This window comes from Equus asinus, chromosome 8, assembly GCF_041296235.1.
Source record: "Equus asinus isolate D_3611 breed Donkey chromosome 8, EquAss-T2T_v2, whole genome shotgun sequence".
Classification (NCBI taxonomy): Eukaryota; Metazoa; Chordata; class Mammalia; order Perissodactyla; family Equidae; genus Equus; species Equus asinus.
The window spans coordinates 77,139,685-77,159,273 of record NC_091797.1 but is presented as its reverse complement, the minus strand read 5'-3'; the positions used below and the strand labels follow the sequence as shown (position 1 = coordinate 77,159,273).

The following is a 19,589-nucleotide window of genomic DNA, read 5'->3' as shown; positions in this document are numbered from 1 at the left end:
CACCCCATGGCTGCCACATCATCAGAGAAGTGCTGCCCAGTAGTTACATTAGCCTTAAGGCAAGAAGACACAAAAAGCACCAGAGATGCAGCGGGTAAAAAAGCCAGGCTGGCATCTTTTAAGCAAAAGGGTCCATTTTCCTTGCAATGTCTCAAGTTTCTTGGTGATCTTCAAAGTCAGCTCTCACTTGGGTACAACCAGCAAGGAGGCAAAGAGCACAGCCTTGAGGGGCTACCGTGTAGCTTGTGGATGTGGGCACTCTCTGAGCCTTGGTTTCCCCGCTCTCATAATGGAATTAACCTGCCTTATCTCATAGGGCTGATGTGAGGATTGAATGAATATTTATGGAACTGCTTTTCAGGAGAAGATGGAAGTCCTCCTGCACAAACTTTCTGCCCATCCCTTGATTTTGTATGAATCTCTCCCTGCTAGCCTCTCATCCTTCCAACTAAGATTCATCTTGGCACCCACACGGGGACAACAAACCAGCATCCCCACGACCAAATTCGACAGATAGACAAGCTGTCTTTGGCTCACAGGGTGCTACACAAACAAACAAATAGGGTGAACCATTTGAAAACTGAGATATTTCAAGATGAGGCCAATCAAAACCAATGAGATTCAATTCCATTTGTTGGGACTGTCTGGATTTCTGGGTTCCCTTGAAAATTTAGGAAATCTGGATATACTGTGTGGCAGATTGGCTGGAGCTGAGAAGAGGCTGCCTACTTCAGATGGACACGTTACTGTCCAGTTTGACACAGTCCCCACCACTTCCTATCATATGTGATCCTGAAACCAGTGTCAGTTACTGATTATCATCATAGTCATGCTGTCATTTTTCTTGGAATAATATTCCTTTGTCTTATTTATTTATCAAATGGGAAAGGTAGACAACGACGCCTATGATCTTTCTTGTACCTGTCCCACTTCACCCTCTTACATTGCTGCCTGGCATCGGCAGCATCCAAGTTTACCTTTAAGCTTGTCATTCTTTTAAGCCTTTCTGGAATCCCCTGCCTAAAATTATCCCTGTGGTTTCATAAGAATCCTTCATATTTTTATTTCCCTTCAGTTCACAAAGCACTGTCATTCACTTCTTCCAACAACCCAAGAGGCACATATTATTGCCTCCATTTTAGAGAAGAGCTGAGTCCTGGAGAAATGAAGTGGTTTGCCAAGGACATAGATGGCAGAGGAAAGTCCTTCTGACATTAAGTCCAATACTTTTTTCATTACCCTAGGCTCTAAAGTGTATTAAAACTTTTAGTTACAAAAGACAAAAAATTAACTGAGACTTGCTTAAACAAAAAATGCAACTTATTAGCTTATGCAACTGGGCAACCAAAAGGAGCCATGGGCTTCAAGAACAACTGGATCTAGGAGCTTAAACGTTGTCCTCAGGACTCTGTCAATCCTTCTCCATCTCTCCGTTCTACTCTTTACTCTGTTGGCTTTGTTCTAAGGCAGCCTCTCCCCTCATGATGGCAAGACAGCTACTTGCAGCTCTAGACTTCATCCTAGTAGCTTCCAATCCAACTGGAAAGAAAAGTTCTCCTTCCAGACAGTCCCAACAAGCAGAATTGCGTCTCACTGGTCCTGATTGGCCTGATCTAGTCATGTGCCCGCCCATGAGCCAATCACTGGCCAGAGCAATGTGGTGTTCTGATTGGTCAGACTCAGTCATGTGATCACCTCTAAATAAGAAGGTGGGATTAGCTACACCCAAATAGGAGCTGGAATGGAGAAGGAGTGACTCCCCAAACAAAAAGCAGGTATTGTTATTAGAAGGGGGGACAATGATGGACAGGCCAAAAAAACAGATATCCATTACACCCAGAATCTTCCCTACTTCTCACTCCTTCTCTCTAGCCTTCCAGTATACACTAGTCTTCTCCTCGACCCCAACCTGCCCTGCCTTTGTTCCTGGGACCTGCCCTTCCTCTCATTGGAAGGCTATCCTTGTATCCTCTCTCCTCATTCAAATTGATTTCAAGACCCAGGTTAAGCCTCCCCTATTCAACCGTTCAAGGCTACAATGAAATCGTTTTTCTGGGAACTCCTAGTACAGAGAGAATCTGAACCATATACAGCAGCACTCAGCTCCATAGCTGTTGAATGAATGAATGAGGAGATAATCCGCACCAACTGCAATAATTAGAAAAAAGAGGCGAGAAGGAAAGAAACAAAAATGTTAGTGGTAGCTATCCTGACGGGTTATGGGTAATTCTGGGTTTATTCCTTTCAGTATTTTCTACAATTAAACAACAACGACAACAAAATGATAATAGTGAGACGGAAGTAATGTGAGTCTGGTTTAAACAGCTAGATTATAAGCAAGGTGGGGGTAAGGACCAAGTGTTGATCCTGTTATAGCCTCCTAACTCCCAACAGTGGGGCACACACAGTGTAAGAGCCAGTTAGAGCTCATTGGGAGCTAAATTAACAGCAATCCAGGCTTATAACAGAGACTGTTGATTCCCTTCCCAGAAGCCAGTCCCCCTTTCCTCTTTCAGATGCTCCAAACCCCGATTTCGTGCAGTGTCCTCCCACCTCCTCCTCACTGCAATGTGCTTCATCGAAGCAAACCCCAGCCCCAACCCCTGCACTAGAGGGTAAATCCTGTTGGGTCTAAGCCAGGGTTTCTCAACCTCAGCACTACTGACATTTGGGGCAGGATAATTCTGCAGACGTTGAGTTGCTGCATGAGCCACCTTGGAGTTTATTTGATATATGAAGTAAAATTTTCCTTAATGTTTAAGTGTTCAAGCTAATTTGAGTCATGCCGTTCTATTACAGTGTGTTAACCAACCCAGGGGTCTGTAAAAAGGCCTTGCATACACATATGAATAAAACGACCATTAAAAACAGTGATTTGCTGGGTGGTTGGGGGTGGATATCAGAATCTAGAGCTGGGGACAGGTGTATCATTTGAGAGTCCCTTTTGAGTATCACTACTGATCAAAAGCTATTCCAATTCCAGGAATAACTGCTAATAACCTGTGCAGATGCTGAGGCAGAGAGGGGGGCTTAATTCCTTCTGCAAAACAAGGAGCAATATTTGGCCTAGAACCCACTATGTCCTATCACATGAAAATTGCTGCAAAACACCAAGTTCTGTAGTTTTTAGGCTAATATTTCTTGGAGTTCACCAAACAGCCTCTAAGACGGAGCTGATTAAGAAAATTCTGGGGCCGGCTCCATGGCCGAGTGGCTAAGTTTGTGTGCTCTGCTTTGGTGGCCCAGGGTTTTGCCGGTTCGGATCCTGGGTGCGGATATGGCTTCAGGCCATGTGAGGTGGTGTCCCACATATCACAACCAGAGGCACTCACAACTAGAATATACAATTATGAACCGGGGGGCTTTGGGGAAAAGAAGAATTAAAAAAAGAAGAAGATTGGCAATGGCAACAGATATTAGCTCAGGTGCCAATCTTTAAAAAAAAAAAAGAAAAGAAAATGCTGAGCCAAGTGGCATAACCTCTAGAAGCCTCAATTTGCTTATCTGTAAGCTGAGGAGAACAAGATGAGAATCCTCTGATGTTGAGGATCAGAAAATACTTCCTGAATCATAAAGCAGGTAATGGGTTATCAATACTAAGCAGACCAGATATACAGCAGTGTGGGGAATGAATTGAGGATTGGTGTGACCAAAATTGTCAGTCTATTGTTTATATGTGGCCTTAAGTTTCTTATGCCTCTGAGGCTCTGCTTCCTCATCTGTATACTGTGGCAAGGCCTCATTCTGACTGTGCATTGACGATGAAATAAGGCTCCTTGAAAAAGAGAAACATACCACTATTGTTAATTCACTACAGTTTTCTGGCTCCGGGTCGGACAATAGCAACTCAGCAAACCCGACTTGGAGGCACAGACTCCATAGCGGATGCTGGTGCATCGCTGCCCTCTGCTGGTCAGTAGTGGTGCCACAGATGGTTATAGAGAGAGGAGGGTCCCCTGGGAAACTGAGGTCAGAGAGGGGAAGGGACTTGCCTGAGGGTGTGGAGCTAGCCTTGGACAGAGCATTTGGGACTCCTGAATTTTAGCTCTTTCCAGAGGGAGAAAAACGAGGACTGGAAACTCACCTATTATGGTTTCACGCTTGCTAGGCTTTCAGGAGCTTTACTAGATAGTCTGATTAGGGTTTTTCCTCTCCTGTTCTTCCCTTGCCACCCAACCTGCATGGACCTCCTGTCCTTTTCTTCATACCAAGCCAGCCACCGTTGGCCCTGAGACCAAGAGTTCTGGTCTGGGTGCTTTACAAAAACGATCTCATATTCTTACAACTGCTTTGTAAGGTGGCCCAGGAAACTAAAGCTCAAAGAGGTAAGACACTTACCCAAGGTCCAATAGCTGGTAAGCATGGGAGTCGGGATCTGAACTCTTGCCTGGGACCCCAAAGCCCACATTCTACCTGCCACCAAAAAACAAAACAAAGCAAAATGTCAGGGCAACTTGTGTTGAAGATAGGATTAAAGGTAATGTTGGTTTTTTGAATACTGAGCAGACACATGATGAAGCAATGAGAGAGGGAAATCTTTTGAGAACCTACCACATGCCAGTGACATTCACGTACACTAGCTGCTAATTCTTCTATTGAGAATTATATGATCTTGAATCCCGTCCACAATATTGAGGCACGAATGAGGAAACTGACTTCAAAGAGGTTAAAAAATTTGCCTGAGGTCACTCAGCGAAAGCCAGCATTCAGACTCTCGAATCTTCCTGTTTGCTATTAGTATACAAATAAATTATGCTCTCAAATCCACAAATAGAGGAAAGTATATGGTAGCCTGGGTCAGGCTGGCCTGCAGCCTCCCAGCTATGCCACCCCTCAAACTCTCCTGTAAGCCGTTTCCCTCCTGGATGCCTCAGGATTTGAAGCCTTCTTGCTCTGGGTTCCAACCCCACATTCCTGAGCACTACCATGTGCCAGGCCCTGGCTGAGTATGTTATTTCATTTAATTCTTGCGAGAACGCTGTGAGGTAGATAGTGATTATTATCCCCATTTTCAGATGAGCAAACTGAAGCTCCGAGAAGTTATCTTGCTCAAGTGTGCAGGCGAGCCCAGGTGTTGACAGTTTGCTAACATTCTATGTGATATTGTCTTCACGGTCATATTTTCCCCCATTTGCAGACAGGAAAACAGTTACAGACAAGTGAAAATGACTTGCCTCAGGGCCTTTGCACTTGCTGTTCCCTCTGCCTGCCATGCTCTTCCCAGACATCCCAGTGCCTTGCTCCCTCATCTTCTTAAGGTCTTCACTTAAAAGTCATCTTCTCAGGGAGGCCTTTTCTGATCACGCTATTTAAAAGTTCAACCCCCACTCTTATATCTCAATGACAAGAAGACTCAATTCAAAAGTGGGCAAGGGACTTAGCCATTTCTCTGAGTAGATATACAAATGGCCAATGAGCACATAAAAAATGCTCAACACCTAATGATTTGCATTAGGGAAATGCAAACCAAAACCATATAAGATCCTACTTCTTACCACTAGGATGGCTATTATTTACAAAACGGAAAATAGCTGTCAGCAAGGATGTGGAGAAATTGGAACCCTTGTACACTTCTGGTGGAATGTAAAATGGTGCGGCCACTGTGAAAAACAGTTTGTCAGTTCCTCAAAAAGTTAAACATATGACCTAGCAATTCCACACTTAGGTTTTTACTCAAAAGAATTGAAAACAGGAACTCAAATACTTGTACCAGAATGTTCACAGTAACATTATTCACAGTAGCCAAAGGTGGAAACAACTCAAGTGTCCATCAACTGATGAATAGACATATGAAATGTAATATATCCATCCAACAGAATACTATTCAGCCATAAAAAGGAATGAACTACTAATACATGCTAAAATGTGGATGAACCTCAAAAACATATTGTGAAAGAGGCCAGTCACAAAAGACCACATAGTATATGATTCCATTTATGTGAAATGCCCAGAATAGGTAAATCCACAAAGACAGAAAGAAAACTGGTGGTTACCAGGGACTTGTAAATCCATAGAAACAGAAAGCAGGTTGGTGGTTGCCAGGGGTTGCAAGGGAGGAGAAAACGGGGGGGTGACTGCTAATGGGAATGGGTTCTCCTTTTGGGGTGATGAGAATGTTTTGGAACTAGAGAGAGGTGTTGGTTGCACAACATCGTGAATGCATGAAATGTGACTGAATTGTTCACTTTCAAATGGTTAATTGTATGTTGTGGGAATTTCACCTCAATTTAACCAGTAAAGTTCAACTCCAAACACATCTTATCTTCCTTTCCTGCTTGATTTCTCTCTGTAGGACATATGGCCCTCTCACACACTGTCTATACAACTTACTTACCTACTGTTCACCCTGTTTCTTTAGGATATAAGCTCCAAGAGGGTAGGGATTTTGGTCTCTTTTGTTAACTCACAAATCCCCAAAAAGTCCCTGGTGCTCAGTAAATATTTGTTGGATAAGTAAATTAGACAGAGTGTGGTGATGAAGGAGAGTCTCACCCCCTCAATCTTCCACCCCTGGCTCTAATCTAATGGGCTCTTGATCATCAAGCATGTTAACAATAATCCTCAACCTGGGCTCTTTTTTTCCTAAGGAGCAGAATCCACAGGTTCTCACTCGGCTCAGCCCTCTGAGCTCTCTGTGGAGAGTTGGAGAGCAGAGGGGCAGGAGAGAAGACAATGAATCCATCACGATGTGGAGAAGCACTGCTCTGCTGCTCTGTGGCTTCCCACAGAAACTTATCGTAACCTCAAACCACTGCTGCGAGGCCATCCTATCCCCCAGCCAGGAGGACATCATCCCAGCCGCTGCATGGTGGCTCTTCAGAGGGGAGGAAGGAGTCAATAACCATTTACTGAACAGCTCTTCTGGCATAGCACTGTACCAGGCACATGGCCAAATTACAAATGAAAGATATAATCATTCATTCATTCATGTGGTTATCAAACATCTGTTGACCACCTACTGTGTGCCAGACTCTGTGCCTTGCACTGTTGCCCTTGATTTCACAGTTTACAATTGAATTTCTAGTTTAGGTGCCAACACCGTGTAAACCCAGGTTTCTCAGATCAGCACCACTAACATTTCAGACTAGACAATTCTTTGTCATGGTGGGGTTGAGCTGTGTGTTGTAGGATGTTTAGCAGCATCCATGGCCATTAGAAGCCGTTAGCATTCCCTCAGTCATGACAACTAAAAATGTCTCCAGATGTTGCCAAATGTCCCTGGAGCTGCACAGTCACTCCTGTTTGAACCACTGGTCCAGATAAGTATGTATATTTTTCCCAAACGCAGATAGAACCACAATTATCAGAGAGAAAAAATGCATTCAAAATTATTTTTGCTGTTTGATCTTTCCTGTCCCTGTCTTTCTCTCTGTGTCTCTGTCTCCCTCTTTCTGTCTCTCTCTGTCTCTCTTTATATATATATATATATACTTTCTCTTGCTAGTTAAATTGGAAAGGGAGACCACAATGACAGCTAACATTTGTAAAGGCACATAGTGTTAATTTTAGTTATAATAATAATTATTATGAAACAGTACCATGGTCAACACTTTAAGTCTCTCATCTTAAATACTCTCACAACAACCCTCTGAAGAAGAAACCATTAATGCCCATTTTACAGATGAAGAAATCGAGGTTCAGAGATGTTAACTTGTCTAAGGCCACACTGAACATATGTGGGCAGAGCTCGGGTTCAATTTCAGCTCCATATGACTCAAGAGCATGAGCTCCTCACCACCAAACTACATATTCCCAGCCCCTGGCACAGAGCCTTGCACATACTAGGTGATCTGATCAATAAATATTTGTTGTCTAAATGAATGAACAAAATAATGGGGAAAGGATTGTGAGAAAGGCCTGGAGAAGCATAGGCTGCTTCTTTGGAGCTTGATGTTCAGGAAGGACATGTATTATCTTACTTCTTTCCATTATTCATCCAGCCATTGATACACTGATCTCTCCACTGATCCATCCATTCATTCACCAAACATTCCCCGAACACATAGGTTGTGCCTGGCACCTAGGAGAGATTCTGGTTTCAAGATCTCATAGTCGAGCAGGAGACACGGGATGCATTCAGACACAACTGCAACATCACATACAAGGTGATATCTTTGTCATGAAGATGCACCTAGATGCTGTACTAGTCAAGACTCTTTTGGTTGAAAGTGATAGGAATGTCTACTTAAACTGGCGTAAGCCAAAAAGGGAAGTTAGTGGCTTCTGAAACTAGTCAAGGCTACGTGCATGGCTTGATCAAGATGTTCAAATGATGTCATCATCAGGAATCACTCCGTCATTTACCTCTGGATTTCTCTGAGTTAACTTTACTCCCTGCTGGCAAGATGGCCGCCAACAGCTTTAAGCCTCTATCCTACCAACTTAGCAACTCCAGCCTAAAGAGAGCACCACTTTTTCAATAATTTTAACCAAAGTTGCAGGACTCTTATCAGACCAGCTGGATTCATGTATCCACTCCTGAACACAGCACAGCAGCCATGATGAAGTGGTGCTCTGATTGTCCAGAACTGGGTCCTGGGTCCACCCCTGGGGTCTTTGGATGGGGACAGCTCAATGTGAACCAAATCAACTGAGAATGTAGAAGGCATAGTTCTGCCAAAGGAAAACCAGAAGAGAAGGTAAAGCCAGACATCAAAACCAACAGATGTCTACGCCAGGTATAATGGGAATTTAAAGGGGAGAGCAATTTCTTTTAGCTAGTGGATCAGGGAAGGCTTTGTGGATCTTGTGAAATCAGTGACCTTTGAGGATATCTAGAGACCCAGCACATTTCCAGGACACATAGCCTAGGAGATTGTCAGAGCAATACTCCATCCTTGAGACTCTGATCTTCAGATGCCCTCACCAGTGCCAAGCTAGATAGACCAAATTGTATGGGCCCATTCCCTCTGGAAAAACACAAACAGATCATTTTATCTGTATATCCCTGGGAAAATAAATTCTTTTCTATGGAGCTCTTCCCTGGCTGGGCTGTTTCATCTGCCTTATAGCTGTCCAGGTCCCCTGTGAACACAAAGATTTCCTTTCACATTTGGGAGAGGTTCCAGGTCAGAGGACTGTTTCATCGGTACCAGTGGCAGGAACTCTTGTTTGCCCTTCAATATCCATTCTCCTTTCTCAATAAAAGTAAGAGGATCCTTGTTTTTAAGCAAGGAACATGGTTGAACAGAAATAAGGACTACATTTCCCACCTCCCTTTGCAAGTAGGTATGGCCATGTGACTAAATTCTGACCAATGTGCTGCAAGTGGCAGTGACAGGTCATGTCCTTGAAGGGAGGAACATGCCCTTTCTTTCTCCTTTCCTCCTTTTGCCAGACTTCTGTTTGGAATTTGATCCTAGTGGGGAGCCATTTTGGACCATGCCAATGGGGGCAATACTCTAGAGATGGCAGATCTGGGTCCCTGGATGAATTCATTGCTCAGAGCTGCCATACCAGCTTTAAGACCATCTTCATCCAGACTGTATGTGAGAAAGAAATCAATTTCTATATTATTTAGGTCACTGTTATTTGGGATCTCTATTGCATGCAGTTGAACTCATATCCTAACTGATATAATGCCTGTATCTGGACATTGCGAATGTCCTTAGGGAAGAGAAAGGGAAGAAATAAAGATGCTACACCCTTGATAAATGCTAGTACAAGAGAGCACTACCTCATTTAATCATCAGGAAAACATAAAATAGGCATTATCAGCCCCTTTTACAGATAGGGAAAGTGAGGCTCCGGGAAGTTAAATACCTTTCTCCAAGTCACATAGAAGTGGCAGAGTTGTGATATGAGCTCAGAACCACTTATTTAAATTAACTCCAGAGAATAATTTTCACAATAAGGATGTAGCTCTCATGGAATCTTCTAGAAAAGCTATGGCCTCAGGAAGGGCAAGAATCAGAGTGGTTCCAGGGACCACATCATTTAGAGCTGGAGAAGAGAACTTTCACTCTAGTCCTCTTCTTTTTACTTGATCCTTTAGTGTCTTTGTCTCTTAATTAATATTCCTGATAGAGAGATCCCAGTTGGCCACTGGCCAGCCAATGGTCTGGCTCTCCTGGGCAGATGCAGGTCCTGGTCCAATCAGCCATGGTTAGGGATATAAAGGCCTGCTGATTTCAGGTTGAGCTAAAAGGAGAAGTTAGGCATGGCAGAAAAGTCTGTTAATCTCTGCTATAATTAAATATTTGAATATTGGGTTATTGAACCTGGGTATAGAGTAACCACTCTCCTTGTCTTCTAAGAGCTTATATCCTCTTCTTCTTCTTGATACTATTACTAATAACATTTCATTATTAATTAATAGTGGCAACTCACTGGACAGTATTTTATGTACCAAGGATGGAGCTTTTAATGAGTAATCTCATTTAATTCCCTTAAAGAAAATCAGTCAGTCAGACACTTTTCATCATATATGGCAGCCTTAGGGGCATTGGGGATTTAAGAGGCGTGCTCTGGGGAAAGAAGTATAATGATTCAACTTTCACTTAATCAGAGACACTAAGTGGTAGGTGGAGTTGTAAAGGAAGGCAAGGCCCTGGGCAGGCAGATGCTAAGTGGGAGACTGTTCCAGGCATAAGGGAAATGGGGGTGGGTATGAAAAAAAGCAAGAGAGAGAGAGAGCCAAGGGAAATTTGGTTTGACTGGATAAAATGGACAGTGAGTTTTGGTAAGAGCAATGAAATGGGCAGGGACAAGTACAGAGATCTTCAAATCATGGACTCTACCACCACCCGCTCCTTCTTCCAGCAAGTGAGCAGAACAAGGGTGCTCTCCCTACCCTCTTCCAGGGCCTCCAGAGACCCTGAGCTCAGCCTCCTGGCCTGCCCCTGGGCTCTGGCTCTCACTTCCTGTTTCCTGTACTGCTCTATCCCATGTCCATGTGTCTAGCTTCAGCCTGGTGACCTGACCCCTGTTCCTGCCCCTTCCATTGGCTTCTTCATTTGGCTTGGAGCCCTTGAGCTGGATTGAGACTACCCTGATGAATGCCATGTCACTGGCTCAACAAAAAGGGCCAAAGTGAGTCAACATCTTTGACATGAAGGTGATATCAGTTTGGTGGAGGCCAAGACAATGAGGCTGTGTTTTGGTTAAGTTTGTTTGATTGTGAGTAATAAATACTCAGTCACATTGTCACCATGATATAGTAGGAAATATATATTTGGTCGCAGCGCCTGGTTCCTGACACAGAGCTCCTAAATCCTTCGGAATTTTCTGAGTGACAGGAGCATCTTTTGTCCTAATGAGGCGACTCTTGGTGGTCTTCTGCATAGCTTCAAAATGAGGGGTGGTTACCAAAAAGACCAAGCCATGATTAGAGGCTTGGAACTTTCAGTCCCATCCCCCATCCTCTGGGTAGGGAAGAGGGGCTGTATATTAAGTTAATAATTGGTCATGCCTACATGATGAAGCTTCCATAAAAATCCCTAAACTGTGGAGTTCAGAGAGCTTCGGGGTTGGTGAACACATGCATATGCTGGGAGGGTAGCACCCCTCAACTCCATAGGGACAGAAGCTCCTGTGCTCGGGACCCTTCCAGACCTCGCCCTATGTACCTCTTCATCTGGCTGTTCTTCTGTATCCTGTATTATATCCTTTATAATAAACCAGTAAGTGTGTTTCCCTGAGTTCTGTGAGCCATTACAGCAAATTCTTGAACCTGAGGAAGGGGTTGTGGGAACTCCCGATTTGTAGTCCAGTTAGACAGAAATGTGGGTAACCTGGGGACCCAGTACTTGGGATTGGCATTTGAAGTGGGCACAGTCTTGTGGGACTGAGCCCTTAACCTGTGGGGTCTGTGCTAACTCCAGGAAGTTAGTGTCATAATTGAATAGTAGGACACCCAGTTGGTGTCCAGAGAGTTGGAGAATTGGTTGATGTGGAAAACCCACACATTTGGTGTCAGAAGTGGTGTGAGCGTTGAGGGAGATGGAGCTTTCTCCTTTTAGTCACACAAGGGTTCGTTATGCACACGCTCAGAGAGAAATATGGAAAATAGGATTTCACGGGGGAAAAAAAGCCAGAAATGTAATTGGGTCAGTCTTCTTGGAGTCCAGAACGAGGGAGGAATTCTTTATTCAGAATCACTCTAGGGACCTTGGAGCCGGTGGGTCTTCACGCCACAGCCCCACCCTCAGCTCCACTCTGTCTGCTCTCTCTCTCTGCTTCTGCTTTTTGTCTCATGTGCTAAATTCCCATCTATTCAGCATAATTTTATTTTTATCTTTTAATTTTTTTTGAGGAAGATTAGCCCTGAGGTAACATCTGCTGCCAGTCCTTCTCTTTTTGCTGAGGAAGACTGGTCCTGAGCTAACATCCGTGCCCACTTCCTCTACTTTTTATATGTGGGACGCCTGCCACAGCATGGTTTGCCAAGCAGTGCCATGTCCGCACCCGGGATCCGAACCGGCCAACCCTGGGCCGCCGAAGCCGAATGTACGAACTTAACCACTGCACCACCAGGCCAGCCCCTTGGCATAAGTTTATTCTGTTTTCCCCCTCTATTCTCTGTAACAGAATGCCCTGTTGAAATTAAACTAATGGCTTTTATCTCTACTTTAATGAGAGAGATGGTAACTCACTGATATAAGGAAGGTATTTCCTTTCCCAAGGGTAACGAATTCAGATTTTGCCTTAAAAAAGAAGAAGCTGTCAAGCACATGTGGATAGCCTGGTAGGTTAAAAAAAACAACAACAACAAAAAACACCCAACAACTTGGTTCCTCAAAAAATTAAACATAAAATTACCATGTGATCTAGCAATTTCATTTCAGGTTATATACCCAAAAGAATTGAAAACAGGGATGAACAGAAATTTGTACACCCATGTTCATAGCAGCATTATTTCCAATAGCCAAAAAGGTGGAAGCTATCTAAATCTCCATCAGTGGGTGACTGGATAAACAAAATGGTATATACAAAATGGAATATTATTCAGCTTTAAAAAGGAATGAAATTCTGACACGTTACAAAAATGGATGAACCTGGAAGATATTATGCCAAGTGAAATAAGCCAGACATAAGAGGACAAATATGGTCTGATTTCCTTCTATGAGGCACCCAGAGTAGTCAAACTCATAGAGACAGAAAGTAGAATGGTGTTTGCCAGGGGCTGGGAGGGAAGGAATGGAGGGGTACTGTTTAATGGCTACAGAGTTTCCGTGTGAGATGATGAAAAAGTTCTGGAGATGGACGGGGCTTATGGTTGTACAATGTGAATGTACTTGATGCCACTTAAAAATGGTTAAAATAGTAAAATTTGTTATGTATATTTTACCACAGTTTTTTAGAAAAGCTTTTGGGTTTTGGAAAGTTAGAGGTAGTCAACCCATCCGTTATTCAAGTGAGAGCATCTCTTGTGTTAACTGGTCTAAAGGAGAAGTTGGCAGAACTCGCACAGAGAATGAGGAAAGGGAAGGGAATTGAGACTTGGGTATACAAGGTCGCAGATACTGAGCCACATTCCAATATTATGGTTCAGGGTATGACCAGGAGATGCCAGGGAAAGGACACCAAGGAAAAGATGACAAAGGGGGTGGCCTGCCGAGGTGCTGGACCTAAAATGCATCCCAGCACCCAAGGAGTCTGCCTCTTGGCACTTGGGTCCCCGCCTGTCTCTGCTTCAGGGATGCTGTCCAATATCTTTGATTACCACAGAAATTCTATCTCTGTCTGTTCTGTGCTTCAGAGATGTTGTCTGCCAGCCTCCTGATGAACTTTATAAGGGTTCCCCAGCAATGCTTAAATCACAATGCTTTGGCCATGAGTAAAAGAAAGCCCAGTTAAAATGGCTTAAACAACGGGGTGAATGGATAAGTCCCAGGAAGGATGGATCGAGAGTTAGTTAACTCAGCAGTTCCAACAAATTCTTTCCTTCATTCTGCTCTGCCATCCTGAGCATGTCACATTAGAAAGACCATTTCTTCTCATGCTTCTTTCTTAGTAATGAAATCTTTCTTTTGAAGACACTAACAAACTTTCCCTCGTGCTTCAGTGGCCAAAATGGGTTTTCATACCCATTCCTACCTAAAGTAGTCACCCATGGGTAGAGCAGGATTAACATGATACCCCTGAGCAGGGGATAGAGTTATCTTGCCTGAGGGTTTGAAACCTGAACAAAATTGGAGATTCTGTTAGCAAAGAAAAGGAGAATGGATTTTGGATGGGCAACCAAAAATGTCTGCTACACCCTCGGATACAATAAGCTCTGGGGCTTAATGGGCACTTGGGAGGGGTTGTTTTGGACTTGCTTTTCTCATGAACTAGTGGGTGAGAGTATGAGTTCCTATACTCTGGGTCAGAGATGGCTCACCTCCAGATTTCATTCCAGCTTGTGGGAAGGAGAAAGAGAAGAGCGGAGGACATTCTCTTTTCTTTTCTAGGTCATGACCTCAGTACACAGAGTTCTTTCTACTCCTTGGCCCAAGTAAAACCTGGCTCTCCTCTGAGAATCCTGGAAGTCCTCCCCAGAGGATGCTAATCTTTCTTCCACTCTCACAGTGTCCTCCATGCTCCCCAACTCTATTTCCAGATCAATGGTCCTCCATTTTGAGTAAACTCTGAGGTTCATTGCATCTAGCCGTGCCACCTTCTATGCCTTCTCATTGCTGGTGTCTACTAAAACAGTCAACCCTTATTCTCAGAGGACTTGGGCATCTGGCTCATCCTTCCTACCCACCCCAGTTCCTACCACCATATCAATGACTTTAATGACTATTAGGATGACCTAAGACCTGGCCAGCCTCCAGGCCCCTTGGCTCTTCTCCCTCCTCATTCCGTGATCTTCACTCTACTTCAGCCACTGCCTCCCTAGACTGTGTCCTGGACCTCAGTTGCTGCTGGAACTAATCTTCCTCTGAAGTCTGCAACTCCTCTCATTACAGGCTCTGTTCTTTCAGTTATTCCAGGCTTAGCAGTTCTCTGAACTCCAGAATCCCTTGACCCTTCTACTTTCTCCCTCTTAGGACCCTCTTTCCTCCACTTCCTTCCCTATCCAGGATAGATTCCTTGGTCCTCATTTTAGCCACTTTCTTGCCAGTGCCCAAGTAGTGGACATTGGGGATGACACCCCAACATCCACTCCAACTCAGATGATTGGTCCAAACCAGTCATGGTGATTCCCTCTCTCTTGTCAGGGGATGAATAGGCATGTGATTCATTACCAGAACTAGACGGTAGGGTGAGGTGAAGAGAGGGGGGCTCTGGCCAAGATTTTTCCATGAAAGAGACAAAAGAATTGATGGTCTTTCTTTCTGAGGATGAACTCAACAACAAGGGTGGCAGTCCAGAGAGATAGAAAGAACCTGGACCTTTGATGATGTCGTCAAGCCACTAAATCAACCCCTTTTGAAGTTTGTCCTCTCTCTGCATATCCTATAAATGAGATAATAATTTCTTTCATATTCAAGCCACTTTGAGTCAGGCATTCTGTTACATTCAGACAAAAGCACCTTAAATGACATAATTCTCAGCCCCCAGCAAAAGCAGCCCTCAATCAATGTAAATTTCCTTCTATTCAGTTTTCATATCTGTCCTGCTAAGACTGATGGAGAAAACAACGGGTCCTGGTCCCCTAGAAATCTCAGACACCTTGCTACCATCTATCATTAGAAGGAGAACCCCAGTTTTCCCCACCCATCCCCAGCCTCTGTGTTTAGGATTGCAGAAGACCTCAGTTACTACCTAAAGTGGCCAGCTGTCTTGACTAGGAAATGGATTTTATTTTATCTTGTTTTTGTTGAGGAAGACTCACCCTGAGCTAACATCCACTGCCAATCTTCCTCTTTTTGTATGTGAGCCACCACCACAGCATGGCCACTGACACATGAGTGGTGTATGTCCACGCCCACTGGAACCCAGGCCACTGAAGTGGAACATGCCGAACTTAACCACTAGGCCACCATGGCTGGCCTGGAAATGGATTTGAAAAGTTCCCAAGGAGAATATGTGTATTGGGCTTGGATGAAGTGAAGTGGAGGGGAGACCCCAAGATTCAAAGAAATCTAGCATCCATAAGAAGGATAGAACCATTATACCTAGAATAAATTGAGTGAACCAAGTCATTCCCTAGTGCCTGGGTTGCATTAGGGGACAAAGGGAAGACTCTTGCCCTGTTTGTAAAGGATACAAGCCCCAGGGAAGGGTGACTTAGGAGGAAGGAGGGCAAGAGATAGAGCTTTGCTCACACTGTTTCAGGAACAAATGTAGAAGACCAGAATAAACGTAGTAGATATCAATGATACAAATTCTAAAACTATTTGAATCACTTGGCAAGACCTGGTGGGTCTCTGGGTGTGGACGTGGGAGGTAGATTCTGGAGGTGGGAAGGCCCCAGCCTCTTTCATAATCTTAGTCACGCAGACTGTTGCAAAAACAAATTGATGATCTTTAATTCTCAACACCACCCTGGAATTCCTGTTTTCTCTATTGGCTCTCGTCTCCTGTTCACCATGGCAACTGTTTTGAATTTTCTTCACTCTCATCAAACCTCCTACCCCTCTGCCTTCCCTTTCTCTCTCATCAGGGAACTTCCTCCTATTTCACACAGAAAATAGATGCCATCTGACCGGGCCCGCCCTCACCTTCCTCATCTGCAACCGTACTCACCTTTTCCTCTATCCCACAGATTTATCAGCAGCGCTGTCCAATAGAACTTTCTATGATGGTGGAAATGTTCTATATCTTCACTGTCCATTGTGGTAGCCATTACCCACATGTGGCTATTGAGCATTTGAAACTAGGGAAGTGTGGCTGAATAACTGAATTTTAAATTTCATTTAATTTAAATTTAAATAGCCGTATGTGGTTAGTGCCCACCATGATAGACAACACTGGTTCAGTGTAACTCCAAGAAAAATGTGGGTTTCTTTTTTAAAGATTGGCATCTGAGCTAATAACTGTTACTAATCTTTTTTTTTGCTTTTTCTCCCCAAATCCCCCCAGTACATAGTTGTATATTTTAGTTGTGGGTCCCTCTAGTTGTGGCATGTGGGACGCCACCTCAACATGGCCTGACAAGCAGTGGCATGTCCGCACCCAGGATCCAAACTGGTGAAACCCTGGGCCACTGAAGTGGAGCGCGCTAACTTAACCACTTGGCAGTGGGGCAGGCCCCCCAAAAACATTTTTTGAATATCAGGGCACTGGGCTTTCTCCTAATTCAGTGACATCCCTAAGCAGTAGACTCAGTGAATTTTTTATAAGGATTCTGAATTAGGTGATAAGAAGGAAAGAAGAGAGGGTTAGAAAGGCACGTTAATGAGGAATTGCTATGGAGAAATAGGAAAAAATATCACTGTGACATGCTTTTTTAGTAGCTCTGGTTCCCAAGAAAGAAACTACAGTGAATCCTGGCTGAAATATCGCACTCCTGAAGGAGAGTAAGGCTGGTATAATTGTGTCACTGTGCAAATCCACTCTGGTATTGACACCAACAGAGTTTGAGTGGGAGGAAGAACCAAACACCAGCCAGGTGACAGTGTCCTTATCAGCTGAGGTATTTCAAATAACAATCCATTATCTCTGTTCGCACTTTCCACCATAATGCAAAATGTGCACAACACAAATATATCAGTAAGTTGCATGTCCTGTTTTGTGTAGCTGATTTTGCTCACTTTTTTGTGTATGTGAGGAAGATTGGCCCTGAGCTAACATCTGTTGCCAATCTTCCTCTTTTTGCTTGAGGAAGATTTGTCACTGAGCTAACACTTGTGCCAATCTTCCTCTATTTAATGTGGGATGCTGCCACAGCATGGCTTGACAAGCGGTGCTACGTCCGCATCAGAACCTGCGAACCCCAGGCCGCCAAGGCCCAGTGCGTGAATTTAACGCTACGCCACTGGACCCGCCCTGATTTTGCTCACTTTGGATGATTCTATCACATTTCAAACATTTACACATCTTTTTAAATATGACAAGTTAGAATACCATATCCCCCTCCCTCCACTGCCCTTCTCTAAATGGCTAAGCCAATTGCTCTGAGATCATACTGGAAGTAATTTCTATCTCCCCTGATGTTAAATGTTTTTATCATATGCTAAGTTCCCACTTATCTTTGTGTTTAATACTGGACTCTATCCTGTTCCATTAGTGTATCTGTCAGTTCCCTCACTAGCGCCCTTTAATCACACAGCTTTGTAATTGCTCTTAATATCTGCTATGGCCATTGGCTTCTTTGTGAACCGATAGCTTCTGGGTAGACACTCCCTCCTGGTTTTCCTCTCCTTCCCTGGTGCCTAGCTTAGTCTCCTTCGTGTCAGATCCTTCAGGCATCCATCCTCAGCCCTCCTCCATGTCACTATACCCCCTCCCCAGGCAGAGCCCCTGCTTCCAACCTTGCCCTTTCTATCCATTTTCCACAGAGCAGCCAGAGTGATTTTACTAAAGTGCAAAAGAGATCATGCCCCAACTCTGTTTGTGAATCCACCTATTGCTCTGAGGATAAATTCCAGACTCCTTAACAACAGCACAGAAAGCTGAAATAGATTGGGTTTCGCGGAAGCAGATCCTGAAACAAGGATTTGGGAGCAAGTAGTTTGTTTGGGAGGTGAGGCCAGGAAGGGAAAGTGGGACAGGGAGGGAAGGCAGCCAATACAGGAAGCATTCAAGAGCAGGTCACTGCTGTGGGCATCCGGGCTTCAATTCCACTAGGGACCCCTGGGAGACTACCTAACCGTGCCTCAGAGTTGTGCCGCCTGAGAGAGAGGAGCTCTAACCAGAGTCCCCCAGCTTAGGAGCCTCTATTCTCTGAGAGCCACACCACCTCTGTCTTTCCTTCCATCCCTTCCTTCCTTCTTCCCAGCCCTCCCTCCTTCCTCCTCCCTCTCCTTCGGGAAACTGAGGGCAGGCGTGGGGGGGTGGGGGTGGGGAGGGCCCTGACGCCATGTGTGTCCTGTGGCCCCAACCACAGCCATAGTGGACCAGAGATAAATAGCTAGACCAATCAGATTCATTCCTCTGGGATCTTGGAATTGGGGTAGTTGATTTGGGCTTTCGCTTGAACCTAGTTTGGTTCACGCCCTCAGGGCAGCGGAGAAGCCCAGTGTTTAGAGAGACACAGTGGGTGCGCAGAGAGACAAGCAGAGGCGGCACCGCACAGCTTCAGGCAAACTGAAAGAGCAACCTCAGCGTAGGACATTTTAGTTTCCAATTCTATTAAGTTCTTGCCAGGCTGCCGACATTTCCTATGCTTAAGTTCTGTGAGATCCAGCGTTTCCTTAAAAAACTCCCATTCCTGCCCAAGAAAGTCACTTGATTTTCTGACCTCTAACCAGCAACACACACACACACACAGAAAACCTTGACTAAGAGAAATTCACCCAAGCCCCCCAGTCCCATTGCATCCTGACCTGGCTTCCTACTTCACAAACAGAGAGCACCAATCTTGACATTCCACTTTGAACATCTTTGAATGGCTCAAATGTTTCCAGGTTAACTACCAGCACCCCCATCTTCCCTTGACTCTATGTCTCCATTAAAAACCAGCCTTATCTCTCTCGCCTCATAGCCAAGCCTGCAGGAAAAGTGGTCCACATCTGCTGTCTCCACTCTCTCCCTCTCATTAGTTGCTCCTTACTTGC

The 19,589-nt window shown here is 44.4% G+C and overlaps 1 protein-coding gene across 1 annotated transcript in view; it reads right to left on the bottom strand.

The window, feature by feature from the left end:
* IFT81 (intraflagellar transport 81) overlaps positions 1-19,589 on the bottom strand; it is a 186,584-nt gene that overhangs the window by 96,639 nt on the left and 70,356 nt on the right. Inside the window, exon 3 of the mRNA XM_070515999.1 lies at positions 4,339-4,413. The gene's annotated coding sequence lies outside the window, so the exon portion shown is untranslated. The remainder of the gene's footprint in view (positions 1-4,338; positions 4,414-19,589) is intronic.